This window comes from Orcinus orca, chromosome 6, assembly GCF_937001465.1.
Source record: "Orcinus orca chromosome 6, mOrcOrc1.1, whole genome shotgun sequence".
In the NCBI taxonomy this organism is placed as follows: domain Eukaryota; kingdom Metazoa; phylum Chordata; class Mammalia; order Artiodactyla; family Delphinidae; genus Orcinus; species Orcinus orca.
The window spans coordinates 29,923,928-29,947,138 of NC_064564.1; the positions used below are offsets into that span (position 1 = coordinate 29,923,928).

The window sequence follows — 23,211 nt, forward strand, 5'->3', positions numbered from 1 at the left end:
AACATGCTGTATATATACACACACCCATGTATTGATATATGGGTGTGTATATGTACAGTATATGTACACTGTATGTATGTATGTATACAGTGTATATTGATATATAGGTGTGTATATATGTTGTATACCTGTATGTGTATAGGTATTATATGTATATATGTAGGTACTCTCTCTATATACACACTTGCGTGTGTACTTATATGTGTATGTACATGCACATATTTACATATAGGTGTGTGTGTATACATGGTATATATGTATGTGTATGTATCCTATATATGATATGTGTATGTATATATACGACGAATTTATAGATGCAGTACATATATATTTTTATTGTACATGCTTCTATATGTAGGTGTATATGTGTGTCTATATGTATGTACGTGTATGTATTGCATATATTATATGTGTATGTATGTATACTGTATATATACACACCTAAATATCTGTATGTGTGTATATATGTATGATATAGACGAACCTAGGTGTGTATATTGCATATCTTATACGAATGTGTACATACTGTATATGTATACAAACTATGCATTTCATATGTGTGTATGTATAGTGTATATGTATGTGTCTATTGTATATATTATGTGTATATGTGTGTAGACATACTGTATATATACAAACTATGCATTATATATATGTGTGTATATATGTATTTGCGTATTGCATATACTATATGTGTATATGTCTGTATGCGTACTGCATATATACACAGCTGTATATTTTTGTATGCGTGTACATGTGTACGTGTGTGTGTGTATACACACACAGCCTATGGATTCTGTTTGTCTGGAGAACCCTCACTGATACGGACACTTATGACAATTGAGCACCTGCTCTTTGCCAGCCAGGGAGCCAAACGCTTGTCCTTTCTGTGTCTCCCTTAAGTGTCACAAGTCCCGGGAGGGAAGGTGATGCCGCTCCTACCAGTTGAGGTGCCTCAGGGTCAGAGAGGTGCACAGGGCGGGGGGCTGGAGCCTGGTGGAGCCCAGGTGGAGTTCTAGCAGCAGTACAGCCTAGCAGTCCCACTTCCCCGGGTGCCTCTCACAAAGACGCCGAGGGAGAGACGGGGTCTGAAGGAGGGGATGAGGAGGCTTCCGTGGCTCTGCAAGCCCAGACCAAGGCTGACTCGTCAAGGGTGTTAGAGGTCAGGACTCTGGTTACCTTGGGGATGGGGTTACACAGAGCCATTCCCATTCTGAAAAAGTATCCATTCTGCTCTTGTTTGTATGTTTACCCCCCCTCCCCCAAATCTTTTAAAAACAGATTCTCTTGGTTGCTGGGAGCACACAAGAGGAAGTTGTGTGTGAGGGGGTGTGATCCAGGGGACAGGGAGGATAAGCCCCCCACTCGTAGGGCCAGGAGTGGCTCAACTTTGTGAGCTAAGGATGGCCCGCGAGGTCCCAGAGAGAAGCGTCCCTGCTCCGTCCCTGCTCCGTGCACCCCATTCCCAGCCTGAGCAGTCCGGAGCCCACCCCCCCTCCCCCCCACACACACACCAGGGAGGAGAGCCAGTCACCCTGGCTCCCAGGCTCCGGCTCCAAGGCTCCCGGCACTAGGAGCTATTTTCAGCTTTCATGCCCTAGGACACGGCCAGAGCTAGTGTCTCCGGAAACTCTCTGTCTGTCTCTCGCCCGCCCGCCATCCCTCCCTCCCCCCTCCGCCTCTTCCCCTCCCGCTCCAGCTGTCCTGCCCTCCACCCTGCATTTCTACACAGGATGGCTCACAGACAGCTGCTCCCCGTGCCCACCCGCCACCATTCGATGGATGTCAAAGCAAGCCCTGGGGACTTCCCTGGAGGTCCAGCGATTAAGACTCTGAGCTTCCACTGCAAGGGGTGCGGGTTCGATCCCTGGTCAGGGAAATAAGATCCCACATGCCGCCCGGCACGGCCAAAGAAATAAATGAATAAAAAATAAAGTTATAGTGATGAAACAGCCCTAGTGGTGCAAGGATGGGACGTATAGCTCTATGGTAGAGAATAAAGGTCCAGAAACAGATGAGAACTTGATATGACAGAAAGTGGGGAAATTAAGGAGTTTTCAATAAATGGCATTAGGACAATTGCATATCCATGTGGGAAAAAGTAAATTAGAAAAAAAGAAAAAAAGCAAGCCCTGGTCAGGTGTGACCTTGGGCCCAGGGCCATTGGCACACGTTGTCGTGTGGGATGTTCTTCTTAGACTCCTCCCTCCCTCCTGTGTCACTGTCACTTCCTCCAGAACCTTCCTGGACTCCCCTACACAAGCTCGGGGTGTGCCCTCACCCGCCCACCCTGCATCACCGGAATTCCAATCCCGGCCCACCCTTCCCCGCCAGGTAAAGAACTGGGCCTGGTCAATAAGACCGTAGAGGTCCTCGGCCATTGCTATTGCAGTTGCAATTGTTACTGTGTTTACACAGGGTGACCAACACCCGCCCCCAGTTTACCCAGGACCGCTCAGGTTTGAGCGCTGGAACTGTGGGGAAACCCTCATTTCCGGGGAACCCCGGAAGGCTGGTCAGCCTATTTAGGATGGATCTTTCACTTGATATCCCAACCCCCGAGAGCCAGAAAGGGAATCTCCCCCCTCCTTCCATGGTAACCTTCATTCATTCATCCACTCATCCCTTTATTCAACTCCTTTATTCAGCAAGTATTTAGGAAGCATCTACTACATAGCAGACACTCTTCTAGGTGCTAGGGACAGTAAACTGAGAAGGTGTGATTTGTTACACGGGGATGATGTCTCGGAGACCACTGCAGGGCATGGGAGGTGGGAGAGGGAAGGGGCAGTTCTAAATGCAGGCTCTGACGGGACTGGGGCGGACCCTGCCCTAAGCCAGGCTGCTTGCTTCAACACAGCTGTCCTCACCCAGGGCCATCCTGCTTCCGCCTCACCCAGTTCTTCGGTGATGTCTGGGGAAAATCTGTGGTTGTCACAACTGGGGGGGAAGGGGCCCCTGGAATCAAATGGGTGGGGACAGGGATGCTGCTGAACCCCACACAGTGCCCAGGAGGGGCCCCCAGCAGAGAATGACCCGCCCCAAATAACCCCAGTGCCATGGGGGAGACCCTGCACTAATATTATTCAGACCCGCTGGTGCCCCTAGATTCCTGCACAGGCTGGGACTCTAACCGGGTCACCTCTGTATCCCGAGGTGACCTAGAGTGGGGCAGCCAGGAGGGCTGAGTATCAGGGATGAAATGACAAATCACCGTGCCCACTCTCCCCGCCGCACCCCAGGGTCGATGGCCTCTATCTCCTCCCTGTGCAGGTAGCTTTTCCCTGAGCCATTTCTTCTTGTCAAGGTCCCTGTCGCAGGTTGTGTTCCCCAAAGATGACGTTGAGAGCAAGGATTGGAGTGCAGGTGGTTGATGTGAGACGTGCAGAGAACAGATACAGCTGCCATAGGGTCCCGCAATTCCACTCCTGGGCATAGATCTGGAGAAAACTCTAATTCAAAAATGTACATACACCCCTGGGACTTCCCTGGTGGTCTAGTGGTTAAGACTCTGTGCTTCCGGTGCAGGGAGCATGGGTTCCATCTCTGGCCAGGGAACTAAGATCCCACATACTGTGTGACAAAAAAATAAAGAAAGAGAGAAAGAAAGAAAAAGAAAGAAAAAGAAAGAAAGAAAAGAAAGAAAGAAAGAAAGAAAGAAAGAAAGAAAGAAAGAAAGAAAAAGAAAGAAAGAAAGAAAAGATACATGCACCCCAATGTTCATTGCATCACTATTTATAATAGGCAAGATGTGGAAGCTACCTAAATGTCCACTCATGGATGAATGGATAAAGAAGATGTGGTACATATATACAATGGAATATATTCAGCCATAAAAAGAATGAAATAATGCTATTTGCCGCAACGTCGTGGATGGACCTAGAGATTATCATACTAAGTGAAGTAAGTCAGAAGAGAAAGACACATATATGATCTCTCTTATATGTGAAATCCAAAATACGACACAAATGAACTTGTCTACGAAACAAAAACAGACTCACAGACATAGAGAACAGACTTGTGGTTGCCAAGGGGGAGAAAGAGGGAGGGAGGGTTGGATTGGGAGTTTGGGGTTAGCAGAGGCAAACTATTAAATATAGGATGGATAAGCTACAAGGTCCTACTGTCTAGCACAGGGAACTATATTCAATATCCTGTGATAAGCCATAATGGAAAAGAAAAAGAGTTTTATTTATACGTTCCATCCCTAACTGAGCTGGCCCATCCCCTCCCATGGTTCTAAGTGCAGCCCGAGGCTGCAGACTTCCCACCGTGGTCTTCAGCTCCAGAGCAAGCCACCTGCAAACCAGCCGCATCTTCCCAGGGGCTGGCAACTCTCCTTTGCTACTGATTCCAAGACACATCCAGATAGCACAAATGTGACCATGAAAACAAACTCAGGCATGTTCAAATCAGGGAAATAACATTCTTATCTCTGTTTAGTAGTTGCTTAATTTTAGAATAGCTTAGAGTTACAAAAAAGTTGCAAAGATCTGTACAGAGTGTGCAGAGTGCTGTGGACCCCCGACCCAGTACCCCTATTTCCAACACGTTAGTACTTTAGTACGTTAGTACGACATGCTTATCCAACTAAGGAACCGAGATGGATACGTTATTATTAACTAAAGTCCACACTTTACTAGAATTTCCCTAGCTTTCCCCTAACATCCTTTTTCTGTGCCAGTCTCCTCTGGGCTGTGACATTTCTCAGACGTCCCTGGGTCTTGATACCTTGAAAGTTTTGAGGAGGACTGGTCAGGTATTTTGTCCCTCAATTTGTTTGTCTGTTGGTTTTCTGATGTTTTTCTTATGGTTGGGCTGGAGTTACGGGGTTTGGGGCAGAAGATCCAGACAGAGATAAAAATGTCATTCTCCTCAGGTCACATCATCAAGGATACACACCATCAAGGATACACACATCAAGGATACACCCCATCAACGGGACTTGTGACAAACAATTTTACCCTTGATCACCTGGCCAGTATCGTCTTTTTTTTTTGCTGCGTTGGGTCTTCATTGCTGCACACGGGCTTTCTCTAGTTGCGGCGAGCAGGGGCTCCTCTTTGTTGTGGGCACGTGCTTCTCATTACAGTGGCTTCTTTTCTTTCGGAGCACGGGCTCTAGCTGTGCGGGCTTCTGTAGTTGTGGCATGGGGGCTCAGTAGTTGTGGCTCCCAGGATCTAGAGCGCAGGCTCAATAGTTGTGGCCCACGGGCTTAGTTGATCTGCGGCACAGGGGATCTTCCCGGACCAGGGCTCGGACCCGTGTCCCCTGCATTGGCAGGTGGATCCTTTTTTTGTTTTCTTTGTTCCTTTTGGAACCAAAACTTTAATCCCAAGGAGTCTCACAAAACATATTACAAATGACAGCATGAAAAAGAAAACTGCACAGTAACTCAAAGTTCAGCTCTACAATATACTCTTCATCTGGCAAGACATTGGTATCTTGATCATCTCAACTTCCAAAAAACATTACAAAGAGCTATGTATTCATGTACGGCAATCACAGAGGGGACTTATGACCTAACTCAAAGGGAAACTAACTTCCTTGAAACTTCTTAGATTCTAAACTCACTGGACAACCTCTTGTCCAGTGTGAAGACTAGTGGAATTCTTAAACCTCTAATCTAGGGTAAGGGTGCGGCTTTCACTTCTACCTGCTGGCTTGTGTTCACAGCACCTTTTAAAGACTGCTTGCTTAACTACAGCTGCATACCATATCCCAGCTACAGAAAGTCTTTTCAATGTTTGCCAGTGTTGCTTCCATAATAATAAACATCACACTTTAGGTGGGCAGGAGTTAGAGTTTTATTATCAGTCTAGGCAAGACCAAAAATTCAAAGCAAATTCAATTTTGCTTAAGAGAACATTGTAAAGAAACAATTCTTCATATTACATGCCTCATATGACCCATTTCAAACCACAGAGAATGACATGTTTATGTGTCACCGCCCAAGAGACAAACAAATGTGAACAGCTAAAACATTTAAAAAGTGCATCAAGCTTCGGAAGTCTCAAACGAAACTTGAATTTTCTGTACATACTCCTGTCAAATGAAGTTATTTCCTGTGCACCACTCCTCTTGCAAAGTGGTCTGCTATTTCCTTTCATTTGACCTGGATCGGCTAGGAGACCTAGAGAAAGATCGGGACGGCTTGCGATTTCTCTCCTGGGACAGTGATCTCTCTCTTCTCCTACATCTACTAAAGGGACCTGCTCCGGCTGCGGGAGAAGCTTCTCCGTCTTGGACATCTGTGGTGAGGGGGAGGACTCCTCCTCCGATAATCATCTCGAGGGCGACGACCCCAAGAAGGAGGCGGTCACGATGTCGACTTCTCCTTTCCCCATTGGACAGGTCCACTCTTACTCGGCAGCCACAGAGTGTTCTCCCGTCTAGTTCTCAGACAGCATCCGCTGCACCTCGGGGATCTTCATTTTCAACAAGAGCGAAGCCGGGAGGGTTTTTAGCAACCCACACACTTCGGAGTGGTCCATAATACCCTAAAGCTCGTTCGAATTCAGTCTTGTTACCACTGTTTCCAAGATTCCTTACACAAACGTTACAGTCCAACGGACAGGAATCCCGATGCAAGACCCTCCTGGCTCCTGGGTTTCATGGGCCACAGGGTGATCCCGGGCCTCTAGAATCTCGCAGCTGAATCGGCTCGCACAAGCTGTCCTGTGGAGATGCTTTTCCCCCCATGTGTCCAGCCCGGGGCGCTGCTGTCTAGGCCCGACCTCCAGGGTGACAGGGTGAACCCCAGGTCCCTGGAGCAAACACTCAGAGCCCTGGTGACCAGACTCAGGGGGCTGCGGCGGCAGCTGGACATGTGTGGCCACCCTGGTGGTGTTTGGCCCCATCTGCAGTTCCAGTTCCAGCTGAGAAAGAGCCTCGCTGTGTTATTTTCTCCTGGTTGTGTAAGGATCCCCGGTGTCATTTGACAGAAATGTACATGGTGTGTTCTTTCTCTCTTTTCTCCCTGCTTCCTCTCGTCCCTCTCCCCCTCCCTCTCTCCCTCTGTCCCCCCCCTTCCCTCTCCCTCTTTCCTCTGCGTCTCTCTCTTTCCCTCTCTCCCTCCCCCCCTTCCCCCCTCCCCGTCCCTCTCCCCGTCCCTCTCCCAACTCCCTCTCCACCTCCATCTCCCCCTCGCTCTCCCACATCCCTCTCCCTCTACCCTCTCCCTCCCTCTACCCCCTCCCTCTCCCCCGTCTCTCTCCCACCTCCCCCCTCCGTCTTCCCACCTCCCCCGTCCCTCTTCCCTGTCCTTCTCTCCCTTCCTCTCTCCCTGTCCCTGTTTCCCTGTTCCGCACGCCCTCCCTCTACCTCTTTCCCTCTCCCTGTCCCTCCACCTCCTTCCCTCTCTGGAGAGGGAAGGAGGTGGAGGGACAGGGAGAGAGAGCAGGATGGGGGGAGAGGGAGAGAGGGGGGGAGAGGGAGAGAGGGATAGAGGGAGGGAGCGAAACACATCCTTCCCTCCCTCCCTATATCCCTCCCTCCCTCCCTCCCTCTATCCCTCCCTCCCTCCCTCCCTCTATCCCTCCCTCCCTCCCTCCCTCCCTCCCTCCCTCCCCCTCGCTCCCTCCTTCTCCTCCCTCTCCCTCTCCCTCTCCCTCCAACTCTCCCGCTCCCTCCATCTCTTCATCTCCCTCACTCCCTCCCAGAGAGGGAGAGATGGCAAGGCAGAGACAAGGGAGCGGGAGAGAGAGAGAGGGAGAGATGGAGGGAGAGGGAGGGAGAGGAAGAGAGGGAGAGAGATATGGAGAGGAGAGGGAGAGAGAGGGGGGAGAGGGAGAGGGAAAGAGGTCTCTTCCTCCCTCCCTCTCCCTCTGTCCTCCTTCTCTCCCTCTCCCCCCTCTCTCCCTCTCCCCCCTCTCTCTCCCTCTCCCCCCTCTCTCCCCCCTCCCTCTCCATCTCTCTCTCCCTCTCCCCCCTCCCTCTCCATCTCTCTCTCCCTCTCCCTCCACCTCCTTCCCTCTCCAGAGGAGAGAGAGAGGGAGAGCGGTAGAAGTGCTGAGGAGGGGGGCTCCCTCCCCCTCCCACTCCCATCCTCTCCCTACTGCTTTCTCTTTTCTCTGCTTCAATGAACACCAGGCGCCTTTTAGATCAGCCCTGAAGTCAACGTCGATGCTTGGACAGCCTGACCTCCCCGCTGACTTCCAGCCCAGGACCACCGCTGGGAGATGAAGTCTGCGGGGCCCTGGGCGCAGGCTGCACAGGCACCTCCCCTGATGCCCAATCTCTCCTCGTTTACGAGGCAGCCGACACTCCCCTCCCTGACTCCCCAAGATTTGGGGCTTTTTTAGTATGTGTCAATAATGCCATGAGCTACTATTTAACTCTTCCACGAGGACCCATCTCCCAAAATGCAGTGGTTTTCAGCCTTGGCTGCACTAGAGAACCCCCAGGGAAGGGAGAGACGTCTCTCCCTCCCTCTCTCTTTCTCTCCCTCTGTACTTCTGTCTACCTCTCTCCCTCTCCCTCTCCCTCTGGGGTGATGCCCGATGAGCTCAGAATCGCAGATGGCCCCCCCATCCCCTCTCTGTGGCTTGCATGGGGGATGCACCTTCTCACCGTGGCCCGGGCATGGCCTTGACACTCAGACATCGGGTCCTGCGTGGACACTTGTGTTTGTTCCATAGCGCAGGTGGCTGCAGTCTGTGCTTCTGTAGATGGGGGCTGTGCGTGAGCCCTTCATCTTCCCCGCAGACACCACTGGTGCTCGCTCGGCCTCGCGGGTGATGCGGGGGGCACGGGGGACAGTCTTGTGTCCCCACCTTCTTGGGCTACAGACAGGCCACGCTGGTCCCGTGGTGACTGGGGGCTCCCAGGAGAACCCCACTGCAGACCGGAGAGGTGGCCCCAGAGAAGGTGGCGTACGCCTGGGGCCGGGCCTCATCAGTGAGCCACGGGCCACCTGCAGCAACAGCTGTCTCACCGTCCAGGGGCTGGGTGTTCGGGCGCCGTGGGGTTGAGCCACTGTCTGCACGGCAGCCGTGTTTGTCTTGTTGAGCCCGGGGAGGCCCCTTGGTGGCTCCTGGAAAGACTGGCCGCATTTCTTCCTGCCCTTGGCCTTGGAGCCCATCACGTTCATGCCGTTTCTGGTTCCAAAAGGACCTGTGTTAATAAAGACCACGTGTTAGGACAGCACCAAAGTGTCTAGAAATCCGGGCCAGGAGGAGGAGGGAGGGGGATTGGCTGTGCCCGCCAGTGGCCTGGGAGCCCTGCCCGCCTGCAGAGACCTGGCCCGGGGCCCGCGGGGAGGGCGTGGCCTTCGGTCCCCAGCGCCTTCCGTCTCTGGGTTCCAGGAGAACTGCGTGATCCTCAGGGAGCTGGTGAGGCTGCAGGCCTTGAAGTCCCGCCTGCTGGGGTTCCGCACGCAGGCCGACTCCGTGCTGGAGATGAACGTGGACAAGACCAGCCAGGTGGTGGCCACTGTCCTAGGTAACACCGCCTCCCCCTGAGTCCCAGTGGGGACGGGGTCAGGCGGACCTTGACCGGACGTGGTGCTGCCTGAGACCCCACTGTGTCAGCCCTTGGGGGTCACCTTCCCAGACCCTTCATTCTGCCTCGAGGGGCGCGGGGTCGGGGGTGGCTGGGGGGCCGCCCCGGTGACGTAGCCGAGCCTCTCCCCTCCGCCCGCAGGTGAGCTGGCCCAGAAGCTGAAGCCCCTCGGGGAGCAGGAGCGGCCGTGATCCTGGAGCTAAAGAAGGCCGAGTGCCAGAGGCGGGGCCTGCACTTGGACGGCCCCATCAACGCCTGGGACCTGCGCTGCTACATGAACCAGGGGGAGGAGACGCGCTACCACGTGAACCAGTACCTGCTCAATGAGGCTTTCCCCATGCAGGCGCTCACACGCGGGCTGCTGGGCATCTCCCAGGAGCTGCTGGGGCTGACTTTCGACCTGGAGGAGGGCACCAGCATGTGTCACGAAGACGTGAGGCTCTAAACGGTCTGGGACGCGGCCTCGGGCAAGGTCATCCATCGGCAAGTTCTACCTGACCTCTATCCTCGGTGCGTGCGTGGGGGAACCTGTCGGCCGTGGGCCGGGGCTCCTCTGTCGAAGCGGGGCCCCATCCACGTCCCTCCGCAGGGTGGGGAAGTCCGGGCACGTGGCCTGCTTCGGCCTGCAGCCGGGCTGCCTACAGCACGATGGGAGCTGCCAGATCGCCATCGCGGCCATGGTGGCCAACTTCACCAAGCCTACGCCCAACCTGCCCTCCCTGCTGCAGCATGATGAGCGGGAGACCAACTTCCACGACGTCGGGCACGCGATGCACCAGCTCCGCTCCCAGGCGCAGGGCTGCAGGCAGGGGGCGGGGAGGGCCCGGGCGTGCGTGGTCCTCAGGCAGGCCCTCGCCATGGGATTCTTCCACTGACATCACCCCGCACGTGGTGACGCCCTCGGTGTCAGCTTCCATCATCAGACCCCAGGCACTGGGCGCATAAATAACGGAAATGGATGTCCTCGAGGCTCTAGAGGCTGGAAGACCCAGATCAAGGAGTCAGGGCTGGTTCCCTGCATGTTAAATACATGCACTCAAGAGTTGCCTTGGAAAAAGACAAAAGAAAAGAAAGGAACGTTGCCTGCAAGTCTGCTGACAGCCGGTGATGAGAACCAGAGGGAAGGCTCTGGGGCCGGGGGCGCAGTGCCCTGTGAGCTCGGGGGCTGCTGCCAGTCTCCGTGGAGGCTCAGCAAGTCCCAGTGACTTCCCCACGTGGGGGGCGCCAGCTGAGCGTCTGGGCCCAGGACCCACTGCTCGTTCAGTCTTCCTGTGGTCAGCCCTTCATCCTGAGCGCGATGCTCTCACAGGCTGCACCGGGGCGTGTGGGGACAGTTTACTGAGCTGTACAGACGTCACTACTGCTTTGGACCATTTCCGTCACCCCGAAAATGTCCCTCACGCCCTTAGCTATCACTCCGTCCCCTCGCCAGCCCCTGACAACCAGGAACCCACTCGCTGACTCTGTGGATCTACCTGCTCTGGACGTTTCCCCTCAGTGGGGTCACGCCCTGTGTGTCCTTCTGTGTATGACTTCTCTCGCTGAGCATCGTGTTCTCAGGGTGTATCGACGCGGCAGCGAGCGTCAGGGCTTCACCGGGTTGCGTGGCTGAGGGACGTAAAGACGACAAGAGAAAAGAAAAGAACGTTGCATGCAAGTCTGGTGACAGCCGGTGATGAGAACCAGAGGGAAGACTCTGGGGCCGGGGGCGCCGTGCCCTGGGAGGCCCTGGCGCTGCTGCCAGTCTTGGTGGGGCACGGGCAGCACCGTCCCTCAGGAGCTGCTGGACAAGCTCATCAAGTCCCGGGAGGCCAACCCAGATGCGGCCGGACCGAGGGAAGGGAAGGGGGCTTCCGGTCTGCCCGGCTGGAAAGCGCGGCCTGGACACGGTGCCAGCCCCCCGTCTCCTTCCTCCCGTCCCCCAGGCCTCTTCAACCTGTGCCAGATCGTCCTGGCCAAGGTGGTTCAGGCCCTGCACATGCAGACGCCCGCGGACCCGGCCCAGGAGAATGCCCGCCTCTGCCAGGAGATCCTGGGGTTCCCAGCCATGCCAGGTAGCCAAGCGCGCACCGGGCTCACCTCAGCGGTCGGTTGGCGGCTACTGCCCAGGTCAAGAGGATCGTCTGGTGGTGTGTGAATGGGGACCGACTGACGGGCTCCGGCCGAGGCCCGCTGACCTCTGGCCTCTTCCTGCCACGGTTCCTTGGCTGGTCCCTCCAGCTGTGGCCCGCGGAGTCCGAGGGTGGGGTGGGAGGCTCTGCACATGCTTTCTAGAGAGCCTGGAAGAGGCAGGAGAGGGCTTCATACCCCGAACAGAAGGCATCGACGAGGTCTGCCCGTGCGTGTCGGTGCGGACACGCGGTTCACTCCCTCGTGAGCGCTTTAACCAGCGATCTCTCCGTGGTGGAGGGCGAGCCCCGACTCACCTCTCCCAGCCTCGGCAGCTGACCTTGTAAGAGGCTTAGGAGTGAACCCTCGTGAGCTTCAGCAGAAAGTCGGCAAAGATTTATTTGTGTCCCTCCACTGAACTGCCAGCAAGGTCCCCGTTTTCTACAAGTGTTGGGCCAATACTCTCTCTAGTGGCAGGGGACTCAGACGAGGCTGCTTTGGGGCCCCCACCCCCGCTCTGGGGCAGGGGCACTGAGCGGCCAGGGAGCCGGGCAGGAGCCCCTCCGCGTGTGTCCCAGTGACCCACCTGCCTGCGACCTTCGGCCGCCTGGCAGGAAGCTACGACGCCCAGTCCTGTGGCCAGTCATTCCTGCAAGAAACACTGGAACCAGTTTCTGCCAACCCGCCAAAAAAAAAAACGACTTCAAAGGCAACGTGGTGTCACAGGAAGGGCTTGTTTCTGTGTTTCTTTGTTTTTAGTTCATTAGGCCTCACTTAAAATTCTGATTCCACAATGCACTTGCTTTGGGATCTTGAACAACACTCATAACCTCTGCAAGTTTCAGTAGAGTAAGTTTATGTGATTACTTTCATCTGTAATATCCCTGTGTTGCAATCTTAATTAATTCAGATTAATGCATCTTAAGCTTAATCTCAAGTTCAGATCAAAGACTAGTTCCTCTGTGACTTCTCCTCTGAACCGATTCAAAAGCCTCCTCTCCCGTCCTCATTTGGCTTCTCTTCTCTTCTGGAATCTCATAAGAACTTCTATGACCTCTCTGGTTTTTTGTTGTTGCTGTTGTCTGTTTGTTTGGTTTTTAATTGAAATATAGTTGATTTACGATGTCGTGTCCGTTTCAGGTGTACAGCACAGTGATTCCGTTTTCAGATTCTTTTCCCTTATAAGTTATTACAAAATATTGAGTACAGTTCCCTGTGCCATAGAGGAGATCCTTGTTGTATCAATTCTATGCCTTCTTTGAATGACCGTAGCACTTGTTGTCTGTATCATTTTTATGTCTGTTGTGGCTTTGTGACTGAAAATGAAAATTTTCTATTTGTTCATGTCCTGGCCCTTCCTTAGAAATGTGTTCATTTACCTATTTCATATTTATTGACTACATCTTGGACACCGTGTTAGCTGCTTGTTCTAGATGTTAGTAAAACATAGACCTTCCTGCTCAAAGGGTCACAGTATTTGTGGGAAAACAAACAAACGAACAACTTACGTCTCAAATAGCTGTGTACTTCCCAAAGAGAGCACACCTCGTAGGTACAATAAATATATGTATTATACATAAATGTATAAATAGTTAATGGCATTAAAAACTTGAGATAACTGCTTTTCTATTCTGAGGAAATGATGATAATATTTCACCAGGAGCTCAACACCACTCTGAGAATGAGGGCTTAACCCCCGACCTGGCTCACTGCATCGCTTTCTTATATGAAAATAGACAAGTCTGTACATGCTCTCTACAAAAAGGCTTATCTGGCATGAATTTCAGATAGCAAGAAGAAAAAGTCAAGAGGTTCAGAGAAGCATCCAGAAGCTCAGGTGATTGTCTGGCACTAATACAACTTGCTTGACAGGAAAATAGAGCTGTAAATCTCACAAAATTAGATGGTCTTCTAAGAATTTCAAAACCGCCTGCTAGTAATTAGAAATCCTAGAAGAACCTCTTCTTTTAAAGCATACTGATAATATGCTTTACAGCTTAATATTCAGAAGCCTATGTTTTGGCTAAGTGAGCTTCAGGAATGAAGGAAACTTGTGGTTCAGTTCCATCTACTCTGGAACCTCTGGTCAAAACACCTACTTCTGTGCTCAGCCATCTTATCATCTGTAAAATGGAGGCAACTCTAAGAAAACATAGTCACAGAGATGTTGCACAGTTTCCTGTGTCACTGTCTTCATTTGTTTCAGAAAACCAATAACGTCTAAGCTACTACTGCAAAGAGCGCAGTGTTACTTGGGGTCATGTAGTGCAGCTCTGTCAAAGTAAAGAAAAGGAAAGGGGCCTAGAATAACTATAATTTTCCCAAGAGGACACTATTATTTTATGGCAAATCTGAGTCAAGAACCCTGATCTCTTTGATGCCATTCCATTGTTCTTTCGTTGGGTTCTCAGCAACCCAGAGAAAGAAAGAGAAATAAAACTCCTATGTGCTGTGTCACTGGTACAGGACGTGGCAAGATTGGAATTGGAGAACTACATATTAACAGGTATTTGGGAAATTCTTCAAACTAATTAGGATATATACCAGGTACATAAAAAACAGTTATGTTTTCCCAAGACGATTCTGTGGAATGAACAGAACTGGTAACTGAAGGTGCCTGTGTGCTGCAGTTCCAAACAGGACGGGTGAATGCTTGTTTTCTGGCACCTTTAAGACTCCACCCCAATATACACATTAAAATAAAATTAACATTTCAACTGGGTCATATTTAATTCTGCATGCTCTTGTAAGTCAGCAAAATAGTCCATATATCATTTAAGTTGTCACTCACTTTCTTTTCTTTTTTTTGCAGTACACGGGCCTCTCACTGCTGTGGCCTCTCCCGTTGCGGAGCACAGGCTCCGGACGCGCAGGCTCAGCGGCCATGGCTCACGGGCCTAGCCGCTCCGCGACATGTGGGATCTTCCCGGACCGGGGCACGAACCCGTGTCCCCTGCATCGGCAGGCGGACTCTCAACCACTGAGCCACCAGGGAAGCCCGTCACTCACTTTTTAACTTGACTTTTCATTTCTAAAAGTCTTTCCAAACACAAAACAGAGGTGGGAAAATGGTATATGGGAAGCTGCAGAGATGAAATAAGCTTACTTCATTCGGCATAAAGATGAATACCCAAACAACTTCTGCATAGCTGGAAGTGCCCAAATCTACTATCTTCGTTTTGTAGTCAAGGCTTCCGGAAAAATATGCTAACGGATTCCTAATTACCCAAATGCCCCATATCTGTTTCAGTAAGTATCATCATATATTATGGAAATTTTTCTCAATGACAGAGAAAGACATCCTGGCCGAGCATCCCCCTGCCCATGACACAGAGATGATGGGTCTCAAGCTACCTTGAAGGCGTTGGAGCCCACTTTATCCATTACTAATATTAATGGAGGACAAAACTTCATATTCTGTTTGCTCTGTGTCTGTTAAATCACTTCTTCCCTTCATTAAAATGGATGACACATAATTGAGTCTGTAGTGTGTGTGTCACTGGAAACTGAACACATTTTTGTTGGTGTTATTAACGTCATAGGTTTCTGGGGGGGGTCTACTAAATAACTAAGTCTAGTTTCACAGTTACAAATAAATTATGATGTAATTTTGAATAAAGTAAGCTCATCGTAAAGGAAGGATACTGAGAGTTGCTACTACCCCTTCCTTGAGGGGCTCTTGTAAAGCACTAAATCAAGTAACAGAGGTTTATATGCATGCATATATTTTCAATGATATTTGAACACACTTGAAAAGAACTCTACGGAATGCATTATAAAACCTCGATGCTGTGTGTCCCTAGTTCCCGGCTCTCTCGTTCAAACTATTTAAATGAACAAAATGTTATCTATTAGGATAGCTATCAGAGTACTCCAAATACTACTTCTTGCAGTACCCTGTCCCAACCATTTGCCTTCCTCTTCCCATTAGTCCTTAATTCAGAAACCCCAGAGATTTGTTCAGTAATTTATGAACATATTTCTTCATTCAGCCAAGAAAATTGATGGATCCCTTACCAAATTTCAGGCACCCTTCTTCAGGATGTTTTCTAGGCATGTTCAGGAAACACAGCAGTGATTAACACAGATGAATATAGCCTCTCTCGAGCTGAGGGGAGAGACAAAAGTAAAGAAGCAAATATAAAATCGTAAGTGTAAATACGTAAATAAAAATTGAACAAATGGGTAGAATAACTAGTATATCAGGTAAGTGCTGGAGAAAAACAGCAAGCAGGGAAGGGGGATGGAGATTGTTAGCTGGTAGGAGGAGGCTGCGATCGGAAACTAAGTGATCACTGAGGGCTTTCTGGGGAAGATAAAATTTACGAGGGAACCTAAGGTTGTGAGAGGGAGCAAGGTGCATATCTGGGAAGTGAATAGTACAAGCAGAGGGAACAGTCAGATGGAAAGGCAATGAGGCAAGAGTGGGCTTGGAGTATCCAAGGAGCAGAAAGGATGTCAGTGTGTGGAAAACAGAGGGAGCAAAGTGGAGAGGAGAAGGAAACAGTCAGAGAGGAAACAGAGGCCCAGATTTCTAGGGCTGTGGAGGCACTTTGAGGACTTTGCTTTTCCTGTGAAGAAGCCATTGAAGAGACTTGAGTGACATGATCTGACTTATGTTTTAACAGGATCTCTCTGGATGCCATGTTGATTAGAGACTGCAGGAGAATAAGGACAAGCCCCAGAAGACCAATAGTTGATTCAAATGTCAAGAAACATTTATGCCTTCACCCTTCAACTTCACAAATGATGCCATTTCCACTGAGCTATTGAAAAATATCATCTGGCTTTCAAAACAATAAACCAGAAGGCATTTTCTCACATAAGCAAGGTCACAAACAACTGTCAGCTAAAGGTGAAATAGCAACAAATCAAATAATAACAAAACACATTTTTTATAGATTTTAAAACCTTACAAAGCATTTTCTTGTCCATTATCTAAGTTAATCCTCAAATCAACGCCATGAGATAGTTATTATTTTCCCATTACAAGTGACCGCATATTAAATCCTTAGTGATTGCTCAAGAAAAGCTGAAATCTTGAGTGTACATCTATTAATGCCAAGGTTGGGTTTTTTGCCCATGGGAACATTGGATGCTAAAATCCACGGGGATTTTCAGCTCAAGATGGCAGACTAGGAAATATATTTACTTTCTGGTCCTCCTGAAACCATGTTTAAATAAAACTGCAGAAATACCAAAATTAATCAACCAATAAAAGCCAAGACATTGTGGAAGTCATCAACCACAGAAAGATTTCAACACATTTCGAGAAGGCAAACAATGAAATGGAGGGGCCATGAATAAAATAATGAAGAAAAGACTACCCTAAGTAGGGTCTGCACAAAGCCAGGCAGCTTTTGCTGAGCCCTGGTTATAGTAAAGGACAGAGGAAAGAAGAGGGGCTGAAAACAAGGAGACAAAAGTCATTTTAGGAAAAAACGTTCACTTAATGAGCTCCAGGGAACACTCAGCCTGCTGCCATACTCACTCATGGATTACAGTGGATTGTTGGTAAGCAAGACAAGAAAACAGGGAACCAACAAACAAAAATCAAGACACGGTTTCTCACTGAGCTCTTCTCAAATGAGATCAAGAAATTATGGTTCAATGCCATAGCTGTAAATCATTTCTGCTCCTGGAGAGGTTAGAAAGGGCTTATAATAGTTACCCTTTTTCTTCAGACAGAATTTAGGTCTGAGCAAAAGCTTTTGTGTCCTCCAACCTCAAAGTTTATTGGGGATGGAAGTCCAAATTTGCTTTGACATACCATAAAAAGAATCTCATGAGCAGAGGGTCAAACTACTTTTGGAATATATGAATTATGCCCAGTGTGATTTTAAATAGATTTTAAACAAAAATATACAAAGTTTCACTGGTTCTGAAACTTCTACATGTTACATGCCTGATATATAACACACAATGTCAGTCCCAGGAGAGAGAAAACACTCCAATGAAGCAAGCCAAAGAAACAAGATTCGAACAAGGTAAAGTGATGTGTAGACCAAGACCAGGATTTTTCAGTTCTTTCCTGTCATGCTGTAGCTTCCAGCTCCTGAATAACAACACACGTTTCCCTTGTCCTAGACACACAAGAGTATGTCTCCTCTATGGGGCGTAAGAAGCTCTAGAGTTACATATGTGTAGTAAAGAGTGGACCCAGCCGGCATACTCACAATGACCAAATCGTGTTGATCGTACTTTATTTTAAACCAATACATCGCTCCATGCTGAAGTTGCAATAAATGATATATTTGCTTTCTAGACATGAATGAGATGCCTTACTGGATATACTCCAGGAAGGCCAGAGAAACTGGCTTCTAATCCATACAGAATAATTCATTGATGAATTCCTTTCAGGAGAGCCCCTGATTTATCTAGAATATAAGCTTTACATACCTGGATCCTTCAAACTAGACCAAAGGGACAAATCTAGGCTGCAAGCCTCAATTAGAAATGTGGGATGGTGCTATGCTGACAACTGGTGGTCCCTGACCTAGCTTCTGAGATTAGAACCCAGTGTGGTGGATGACCAATTCACGCGTTGAACAAAAGAACACCTCCTACAGGGCAGTGTATGTGTTCATTACAGGTATGGCACTTAGGGCTAAAAGTAACACATGAAGCATATATGATAAGGAGGCACCAGAGTCCAGAGCACGAGCTCTGGAATCACACAGGCTTGCTTCGAATCCCGGCTAAGCCACTACCATCTGTATACCCTGAAGAACAGTCGAAGGTTTAAGTGTTCTTTTACCAAATTTCGAAAAACAAATGAAGAAAGAACCTACCTGCCAGGAAGGGACATCGTGGGGTGCAGCATCCAGTCGCGTCAGGGCTCTGCATCCCCTGCTCAGAAACCTTCACCGCCTGGCTCATGGTGATGCTGGCAGCTCAGCAGCCCTGGAGAAGGCGCTCCTGTCTCCAGGGCTCGCGGACAAGCTGGGGAGGTCCACGGAGGTGGCGGGCCACAGCCTGGCAAACTCTGGGTGCCTCCTCCACTCAGCTCTGGGCATGCTCTGGCCTCTGGGCCCCGTTGCGGGGAAGGGCTGGCCGATACATAGCCAGGGCTGAGGGGTCTGCAGAGCCGGTGCCCAGGCAGGGTGAGCTCTGGAGGAGAAGACTTCCACAGTCCCCAACAGTCTCCGCATGGTGACCCATCCGGTGCCAAACACCTGCCACCCACAGCGACAAGTCCCAGCCGCTAGAAAGCCCAGAAGGGGTCGGGCTCTTTGCCCTCGGGCCGGGTTTCTCCAGGGCCTGGGCTTGTGTGGGGCCCCCATACCACCCCCTGACCCGCCCTTGCTCTGTGACACGTACAATGCAATGTCAACACCCAGGCTGAGCCGGCCAGTGTTCAGAGCGTGCTAGACCTTGAGAAGAGTTAGCAGCTAGGGAGAAGCTCTCCCACTTTCACTCGCTTTTCTCAGATCAGGCAGGCAGCCCATCTCACCCCAAAGCTATGGACACCACACCTCCTTCCCAGGCTATCATTTTCCGTTCTGCCCCTGTTCTCCCTTTCCATTCTGCCCCCCTTTTCCCCAGCACCCCATTTACGGCTTCGGGTGTCATCGGTGCTGCAGCAGGCAGCACCTCTGACCCCGAAGCTATGGACACCACACCTCCTTCCCAGGCTATCGTTTTCCGTTCTGCCCCTGTTGTCCCTTTCCATTCTGCCCCCCTTTTCCCCAGCACCCCATTTACGGCTTCGGGTGTCATCGGTGCTGCAGCAGGCAGCACCTCTGACCCCGAAGCTATGGACACCACACCTCCTTCCCAGGCTATCGTTTTCCGTTCTGCCCCTGTTGTTCCTTTCCATTCTGCCCCCCTTTTCCCCAGCACCCCATTTATGGCTTCGGGTGTCATCGGTGCTGCAGCAGGCAGCACCTCTGACCCCGAAGCTATGGACACCACACCTCCTTCCCAGGCTATCGTTTTCCGTTCTGCCCCTGTTGTCCCTTTCCATTCTGCCCCCCATTTCCCCAGCACCCCATTTACGGCTTCGGGTGTCATCGGTGCTGCAGCAGGCAGCACCTCTGACCCCGAAGCTATGGACACCACACCTCCTTCCCAGGCTATCGTTTTCCGTTCTGCGCCTGTTGTCCCTTTCCATTCTGCCCCCCTTTTCCCCAGCACCCCATTTACGGCTTCGGGTATCATCGGTGCTGCAGCAGGCAGCACCTCTGACCCCGAAGCTATGGACACCACACCTCCTCCCTAGGCTATCTTTCTCCGTTCTTCCCCTGTTTTCCCTTTCTATTCTACCCCTGTTTTCCCCAGCCCCCCCCCCATTTACGGCTTAGGCCGGCATCGGTGCTTCAGCAGGCAGCAGCTCTGACACCAAACCTATGGACACCACACCTCCTTCCCAGCGCTGTTATTTTCCAGTCTGCCCTGTCTCCACGTAGAACCGCTACCTATTTCACACGGCTGTTCCTAGTTCTGGGAACACACCACTCACTGGTAGCAATGCCTCAGCCCACGCCTCGACTCATTTACCTGCAACGCTGGCCAACAGATAGACCAACACTTCAAAGTTATGACAGAAAGTTGAGTAAGTTATACGCTTGGAATTGCATTTATTATTATTAACAAGCACAACTGTAGTGCTTAGACTATAACAAGTAATCTTCTAAGTGCTTAGCAAATATTAACTCACTTAATCCTCATAATGGCAAACCTATAGGTAGGTAATGTTCATAATATTCACCTTTTTTGGGGGAAACTGAGGCCCAGAGGGGTTGAATAGCTTGTCTAATGCCACATAGTAAGTAGCGGGCAGAAACCCAGGATGAAAACCAGACCGTCGAGACTTTCATCACTTTGCTGTGTCACCTTAATAGATGTTGTGGTTAGGGAAGGGACTAAACTGACAAGACTCTGAACTTGAGAAGGGAGAAATTACAAAGTGACTGATCCTAGAAACTAGAGAGGATTTCAGCTCAGAAATTTCTGGTGATGAGACCCGGAAGAACAAGAACATGGTTGGATTATTAACTTGGGGTAGTATCTGAATCCATTGAGAAATGGTTTTGTCTTGTTTGTTTTTTAACTTAGAAAGGCCAGTTGGATGAAGATTAATGAAAAAAAAAAGTAGAAAGGAAAAGAGGAAGGTGCCTGAAGTGAGACATAACCTCTTCCCTGTAAGTACTAGGGGTGGGTGTCCTGTGGGAAAGGATGGAGCTCTCTCTACAGGTTTGTCACCAGGATGAACAAGGAGGAACATGGCAACCATTGTACTGGTTTTGATGATTCCTCAAAAACCAAGGCTTTAGTTTCCAAGAACTACCCACAGTAGCATACCTACCGGGTGTCAGACATGCCACCAAGTGTGTTTCCAGTCACACATTTTAATTGGAGAAATAGTTCCTATGAGGTACGCATTAGTTCCCTATGGCTGCTGTAACAAATTACTACCAATGAGCTTGCGTAAAACAAAACACACTCATTCTCTTATGGTTCTGGAAGACAGAGGTCCAAAACCAGTTTCCCTGGGCTGGAACCAGGAGTTGACAAGGCCGTCCATCCACCTTCTAGAGGCTCTAAGGGAGAATCTGTTTCCTTGACAGCATTCCTTGACTTCTGGCCACATCGATCCAACCCCAACTTCATCATCACATTCTCTTTGGAGTAAAAACTCCCTCTGCCTCTCTCTTACGAGAACACCAGTGGTTACATCTGGGTCCATCCAGGTAGGCCAGAAGAATCTCCCCATCTCAAAACCCTTACTTTCATCCCATTGGCAAAGTCCCTTCTGCCATTTAAGGTGACATTCACAGGTTCTGGGGATTAGAAGGTGGACATTTGGGGGCAATGGTACTATTCAGTCTACTGCAAGGTAGATACTATTATCTTCCTCAGATGTAGGAAATGAAGTTTAGGGAAGTAATTTGTCTCAGGTCCACAATTTCCAGAGTAGAGATTTAAATTCTGCCAGTGAGACTTTAGGACACACTCTAAACAACTTTAACCTGTGTCCTTAATTACTGCATAATCCTTGGTTAAGAGTCACACTTAGGTATCAAGACCCAACTGAATATAACACAAGTACTGTCTCCTCTTTCACTATGTTTGCCTGGTGTATTTATGAATCTTGCCCAGAGCAGAAGAGTTCAGAAAATTGTTATGCACCTTTACTAGGAGAAAGCATTTACTGTTTGATGTGCACGGAGTAATGGAAGGCTATTTAAAATAAAATAAAATAAAATAAAATAATATGCCACCAAATCGTCAAGTGTCACAACAGAGGTAACCCCGTGGGAGTCTTGAGGAGACTAAAATTATCTCCAATTGTGCAGGTGAGAAAAGTGTCACTAAAGGCAGTTGTAGTTCAGCCAAGCCCTACGGCACAGAAGTAGGAATTTGGATAGGTACGAATGGGAAAAAAGACATTTTAGGCATGGGAAACAGTTTAATGCTGAATGGATGAGAAATATACGTTAGACCTTTCTAAATCAACTGGCTTATTAACTCAGTAAATCAGATTTGGTCAGTCAAACTAGCTTTAGCTGATTACTTATCCAGGGCATAGCTGTTGAGAGTAATTTTTGTCATAGAACAGTAAATAAAATTGTTGAACTATAACTTTAGGCTTGCTAAGTGAAATAGATTGCTCTAGCTGATGTTCAAGTGACTTACTTGGTACTATTCACGAAATTGGGGGTTAACAACTGCTTAAGACAACATAGAGAATTGATCTTAAATAGTACTTGAAGTAGTTACTGTGTAAAGTATCTGTTCAGTAGCTCATGGTAAATGGATGTTTATAATCCCCACTGGACAACCAACTGCTTTTTTGCAAATGGTAATGTGAATTGCTGTCGCATAAACTATAGTAATGACCACCTATCTAATTTGTTGTCCAAACCAGAAATCTTCTAACAATACTGGTCTCCTAATAAAAGTAAGCAGGAAGCTAACACACACTGGGTGTCTCCCGTGTGCCTGTGCATGCATCTATATCTCACTGAACCCCCATAACAGCCCCCAAGAGAGGGACTCTGAGTGTCCCCATGCTGCTGGTGGAGAAACAGGCACAGGAAGGTTCAATAGTCTGTCTACCTAAGATAACACAGAGGGTGGGAGAGCCTGTTTTTAAACCATCTGCCTCCAATTCCAGGTGCCAGGAGCCAGATTCAGCCTACAGGCCTCTTCTGCTCATCTGGAGGTGAAACCACGTGTAAGGATTAGTCAAATCCTGTCTTCACTCCTCAAGGTAGCTTGAACACTTGCACGTCCTCCAAATAGCATGTAGCATAAGCAATAAGATGTTTGCCCCGGGTATTGTCCAGGAACTTGGAATCAGCTGTGTCTAGTTAGGCTGAGCTGGTTGAGACTGGAGAGGACCACCGATCTTCCACCTGGGCCAGTGCCTTTTGACCTCCTGCCATCAGAGGGCCGAAAACTACAGCCTGAGAATGTGCTGAGCCCCGTAGCCTAGTTACGCCAACTCAGAACAATGATGAGCACACCTTTTTCCAATCACCTTTCCTCATGCTCCCTATGCCTCATACTGCCCTGCTTCTTTATTCTTTATCCCATAGATACCCCAAGCCCCTTGCCTTTGGGGAGGCGGATTTGAGACCTATTGTCACGTCACCT

The 23,211-nt window shown here is 49.5% G+C and overlaps 1 protein-coding gene and 2 pseudogenes across 1 annotated transcript in view; 1 reads left to right on the forward strand and 2 right to left on the reverse strand.

Annotated features, from left to right (window-relative positions):
• The window catches only part of LOC125964844 (uncharacterized), a 165,336-nt gene extending 142,133 nt beyond the window's left edge, over window positions 1–23,203 (reverse strand). The window contains exon 1 of the mRNA XM_049711521.1: window positions 22,971–23,203. The gene's annotated coding sequence lies outside the window, so the exon portion shown is untranslated. The remainder of the gene's footprint in view (window positions 1–22,970) is intronic.
• Window positions 5,935–6,612, reverse strand: LOC125964858 (serine/arginine-rich splicing factor 3-like; annotated as a pseudogene).
• LOC125964804 (thimet oligopeptidase-like) lies at window positions 8,670–10,376 on the forward strand (annotated as a pseudogene).
• Window positions 23,204–23,211: the final 8 nt, after the last annotated feature.